At 40.6% G+C, this 6000-nt stretch overlaps 1 long non-coding RNA gene across 1 annotated transcript in view; it reads left to right on the forward strand.

The window, feature by feature from the left end:
• Nucleotides 1-5666, forward strand: part of LOC114815206 — a 46015-nt gene extending 40349 nt beyond the window's left edge. The window contains exons 5-6 of the long non-coding RNA XR_003762972.2: nt 3239-3404; nt 5509-5666. This is a non-coding gene — a long non-coding RNA (uncharacterized LOC114815206). The remainder of the gene's footprint in view (nt 1-3238; nt 3405-5508) is intronic.
• Nucleotides 5667-6000: the final 334 nt, after the last annotated feature.

Here is a 6000-nt window from a genome sequence, read left to right on the forward strand (position 1 = left end):
GCTTTTTGTGTGCAGAGCACTGTACTAAGCACTTGGAAAGTACAATTCAGCATCAAATAGACAATCGCTACCCAGCAATGGGCTCACAGTCTAGAAGTGGGGAGACATCACAAACACTTAGTACAGCAGTCTGCACATAGCAGTCCAAAAATACCACTGATTGATTGAGAATTTGTTTTACGTGGAATACCAGTAGGGAAATATATAATACCTTTTTAAAAAAAAGTTTTTGAAAATTAAGTTGTTTTTGATGAATAATTCTGCTATTGCATTTGCCTTCCCATTAAGCATTCATTCATTCATTCATTCATTCATTCAATAGTATTTATTGAGCGCTTACTAGGTGCAGAGCACTGTACTAAGCATATGGAATGTACAGTTCGGCAACAGATAGAGACAATCCCTGCCCATTGACGGGCTTACAGTCTAATCGGGGGAGACACAGACAAAAACAGTAGCAATAAATAGAATCAAGGGGATGTACACCTCATTAACAAAATAAATAGGGTAATAAAAATATATACAAATGAGCAAATAAGCACAGTGCTGAGGGGAGGGGAAAGCAGAGGGGGAGAAGCAGAGGGAAAGAGGGGAAAGGGGGCTTAGTTGAGGGGAGGTGAAGGAGGGGGCAGAGAGGCAGCAGAGGGAACAGAGGGAAAAGGGGAAGCTCAGTCTCAGTCTGGGAAGGCCTCTTGGAGGAGGTGAGCTCTCAGTAGGAGCAATAAACAGACAGCAAGATCTATGACCAGTTCCACCCTATACACCAGTAATTGCTTACATACAGCCCAGTAACACTGAAGGAGGATTGAAGGAGGTAGGAGGAAAGACACGTGAGGGTTTGGCAAATAGGGCTACTGTCAATAGGCAGGAAGAAAGGTGGTGGGAATATAGATTGGTTGTCAAATTCCTCTCCATACACCACACATACACACATACAAACATACATTTGAGCTCTCCAGACTCCTACTTTTTTCCAAACCTTTCTGGTCCACAACTTGAAAAAAAAAGAAATGGTGTAATTGCCAAACACCATGTCTTTCATTTATGAGACAGTACAAGCTTTTCCCTTCCAACAGGAAATTTCAAACCATGAGTTGAGTTTCTGAGGACGCAACACTCGAAAGGAAGAATACCGTGGGTTTAGTTTCACTGCTTGTTTTTTGTAATTATGCTTTGTGAAATAGTAAGCCCAGCCACTTAAGTGAAATGTATTTTTAAGAACCCTATTAAGAGCTGGGAGGACATTTGATACACCAAGTAGTAAGCCAATGACAATAGCAAACTGCCTGTGGGAGTGTATGTGCTTGTCCACATGCCTGCAGTTGTGTGTCCTGAAAGTGCCTAACAGAACATTTTCAGTGTGTAATTTTGCATTCTGTGCCAAACAGTATGAAAGGGGAAAACACAGATCATTTGTAAGAAAAGTGGTAGATTGTGTGATGGCAGATTAGGCCTCAGATTACTCATACATTGATTCTTTCAATCATATTGATTGAGCTCTTAATGTGTGTGCAATACACTGTACTAAGCACTTAGGAGAGTACAGTATAACAATAAACACATTCCCTGCCCAAATCGAGCTCCTCTATGCAATGGGGATTAAAAGCTTGTAATCTTTCCTTCTTAGAGAAGCAGCGTGGTTTAGTGGCAAGATCCTGATCTTGGGAGTCATTCTTAGGATGTGGTTTCTAATTCCCCCTATTAGACTGTAAGCCCGTCAATGGGCAGGGGTTGTCTCTATCTGTTGCCGAATTGTACATTCCAAGCGCTTAGTACAGTGGTCTGCGCATAATAAGCACTCAATAAATACTATTGAATGAATGAATAATTCTGGCTCCGCCACTTGTCTGCTGTGTGACTTTGGGCATATCACTTAACTTCTCTAGGCCTCAGTTACCTCATCTGCAAAATGGGGATTAAAAGTGTGAGCCCCTACGTGGGGCTACCCGATTACCCTTGTATCTACCCCAGTGCTTAGAATGGTGCTTGGCACATAGTAAGCACTTAACAATTACCATCATTGTTATTCTTATACTGTGACTCCCCATGTGGGACAGGGACTGTGTATGATTTTGTGTCTACTTCGGTGCTTAGTACAGGGCTTGGCACATAGTAAGTGCTTAGCAAATACTATTAACCTCTAACAAACAAGCAGAATGGCCTTGTGGGAAGAGCACGGGCCTGGGAGTCAGAAGGACTTGGGTCCCAATCCCGGCTCTGACAGTTGTCTGCTGTGTGACCTTGGGCAAGTCACTTAGATTCTCGGTGCCTCAGTTACCTCACCTGCAAAATGGGGATTAAAACTGTGTACCCCAGGTGGGACGTGGAGTGTTAAATCTGATTCCTTGTATATAACCCCAGTGCTTAGCACAGTGCCTGGCATACAGTAAATGCTTAACAAATACCATATGAAAACCACAAAAACCCCAAAACTCAGCGAGGCCATACCTTCTCCAGGGCAAGCTATCAGCTCAAAATCCAAATGACAATTACCTCCAGACAACATATGGAGTTCGCCCAGTCGGTCTGTGTGAGTCTCAGTGACTCATTTTATTACTAGCCGATAGTTTGGCTGTCTTGTCACCATCTGCTACACACAAAAAAAGGTTGTGGAGGTGACTTTCTTACATAAGGGTTCTTTTTCATTAGTAAGATGGTTAGCAACAGGGGTGAGTCTCATCTCACGCCGAGCAAGTGGGGGTGGAAAAATATTTCACAATGGGAAAAGGGTTGGCCTAGCCAGAAAGGAGGAAGTCAACCAATCCTCAGTTCTATTTGGTCTCAGTGTAATATTTCAAAGTTCCCTGTTTTGAAATTATTAGACCACCAAAAAAGCTAAACCCTGCCAAAAATTACTGTAAAAGGTAATAATTGTTAATAACTTGGCATGTGCTTCATCATTTGAGCAGCATGGTTTTGGCAAACATTAAAGACAACATTGTAAGCAAATAAAAGAGAAACTGCCTGGCACATAAAATCGTTAACCACATCATAACTAAATATTAAATGTGAGTTTTTAATTCAATTTATAGTTTAAATAAGGATCTTTGCAGTGACTTAAAGAGGGGAAAAAAAGTATCAGCCCAATAAAAAAAATGCTACGAGGGTTTCGCTTTTTATAATCATTGCAACATCCTTGACCCTGAGTTGACCCAGGTGATTTAAGGCAGGAATTTAATTAAAGCTTCAAAGACGTTTTCAGTCTGGATTCACATGATTATACCCACTTCTCTCTTAGGTCATGATGACTGGCTCTCTGAAAAGGCAGGACCCTCATCTTGACTCACGAAACGTCACCTAGTCTGACCTTGGACCTCAAATGACTCCAAGCGAACTTCCTGAGGAGCCAGGCTGCTCTCAAACCAGTTACCTGCTGGCTCAGAAGTTCAAAGGGCTGGGGGCAGGTAAGCTTCTGCTAATGTTTTTTGTTTTTTTGTGGGGGGTTTTTTTCCCCCAGGTTGTTGATCCTGTCCTTTGGGAAGTTAAATAGACCCTGTTCCACCTGCACATTTTCATGAGTAGATTGCAGCAGCTGGGAGAGGGATTGGATGATTTCACTGCAGAAAATGCGGGATTGTTTACTCCACAGATATCTGAAAATCAGTCAATTTGGGAATTCATTGATTCATTTCACAAATGCATAATAATCAAGAATGTGAGATATAATACTGAGTTGAAAACCACAAAGCTGTCCCAGCCACTTGTCATATCCAGGGTTGTTTACTTCATCAGACTCCTTGCCAATCTCTCTGCCTTTATTCTCTCCCCTCTCCTGTCTACACTTCACTTTGCTGTGCAGAGCATCTTTCTAAATCGACTTTCTACCCACGTTTCCCAACTCCTCAGAAACCTCCCCCCGTTTTCTTTATCAAGCAGAGATTCCTGACCATTGATTTGAAGGCAATCAGCTCTCTCACTCCTATTTATCCATTCTCTTCTCCCACTACAACCCAGTTCTCAGGCTCAGTTCCCCTCAACCATGGATCATTATTGTTTCTCCAGGTGCCAATCCCTAGCTCATGCCCTCATTCCCCTTCGTATCCGACAGTCCTCAGAGTTTCTACGCTTCACAGTCCTTCTGACAAAACTTCTCCTTCAGGCATCTTTTTATGATTAATATCTAATCCCCCTGTTGATAGTCCCCAACAGCTACTTCAGCATTTCTGCCCCACTTAAACATCTAATTACTTTCAACCTCCCATATAAATTATGTACAAATTTAAGTGACATATTTCTTAGGTTCAAATTCGCATCCATATTCCCTTTTCCTTCTTCCTCCTATTTGTCATTTATTTCAGTATTTGATTTTTCTGCTAGACTGACACTTCCTTAGAGGCAGGGACTGTGACTATAGATTCGGTGGAACTCTCCCAAGTGCTTAGTACAGTGTTGTGCAGAATGTAGGCACTCAATAAATACTATTGGTTGATTGAAAGCACTTTCAAAAACTGAAAGCAGCGTGCAAAAAGCAAGGAATTATTTTTGTAAGAATTGCTGCACTGAAACCAATTAGTCTTAACTTTCTCCAGCTAGGACTGGGTGTTGCACTCAGTAGTTGCTCAACAATTTTCATTTTAACTATTACTACTGCACTTTGAAACAGATAATGTCAGGTAGTCCTTCACTTTTTGCCAATTAATTTTATGTAAGAGATACATTTTCTCTGATCTCTCCTTAGGGTCTCTTGGGGCTTCTTATGAGTAATCATCTTCTTCTACCTTCAACTCTTTCACTGATTCCGTTTCCCTTCTCTCAGTGACAGGTTGTTCAAATATTTTCAACACTTTATGCATCTCATACTAGAGGATCGGTATAATGGGTGAAAAATGATATGATGTATAAAACAGAACCCAAATCAAAGAATGATAGTCCTGAATTTTTTTTATCCTCTCACAGGATTGAAGAGAAAGTTGAACAAAGTCCAAAGATACATAATAAAATAAGAAATTAAGAAATGTCTTCCTAGGTCAAGCCAATGATTCACCCAGACCAGTTTTCTGTAATGGCACTAAGAGATCAATCAATTAATGATATTTAATGAACATTTACTGTCCTCAGAGCAATATACTAAGGGCTCAAGAAAATATAATAGCAGAAGGCTGACATTAAAATAGATTAGGGATAGGGGAAATAACAGAGCATAAGAATACTTACGTAAGTATCGTGGAACTGGGATGAGTATCAGAGTGCTTAAAGGGTACACAGCCAAGGTCATAGTTGACACAGAGGGGAGGGTGAATTGGGCTTAGTCTGGGAAGGCCTCTTGGTAAAATTATGATTTTAGCAGGGTTTTGAAGATGTCTACATCTTCAAGTAGAAACTTCTGAGTGTTAGACTGTCCGATATGAATTGGGAGAGAGTCTTTCCTTTGAAGGGTTAACTGGAATGACATGTGGTACAGCGTCTCAGGTGTGGATGTATAGAGGCTTTATAGAGTGGTAAAGTTGCATTTTGTATTTTGTCTTCTGTACTCTTCCAGATGATAATTAGGATTTGGTTGGCCTTTAGGTTGCTGCCGTGAATTTCACCAGTAATTTGAGAAAACATGATAAAGGAGACTCCAGGATGACTTCCTTGATTTGCAGAGTAGAATTGACTTTCACATTGATTTTGGCAAAATGATTGAATTGGTTTAAATTTAACCACTTTCTCTTGGAATTCTGGAATTAAAGGGCTGAAAAAGCTTTGAAGAGTCTCCTGGTCATTCCCTGATTGCATCTAATTCATGTCTCCCTGGTCTTTTAATATCCCCAGGCAGAAAGATTATTTCTTCATGTGTTCTACTGTTTCATAAAGCAAATAAAGATTTAAGACATAACTAGTTGGCCTTTCAAATACAAAGAGCAGATTAAATTCTGAGCAGGAGTCTTAGAAGATCTGGCAGCTGAATGGACTTCTCCAAAAGTGGAAATGCCTTGATATATGAATGGTTATGCATGCATCAGTCAAATCATTGATTTTTGCATTGGATAATCTGAATTCCACTAGGCCATGCTGCTT

Source organism: Ornithorhynchus anatinus, chromosome 11 (genome assembly GCF_004115215.2).
Source record: "Ornithorhynchus anatinus isolate Pmale09 chromosome 11, mOrnAna1.pri.v4, whole genome shotgun sequence".
NCBI classification, from domain to species: domain Eukaryota; kingdom Metazoa; phylum Chordata; class Mammalia; order Monotremata; family Ornithorhynchidae; genus Ornithorhynchus; species Ornithorhynchus anatinus.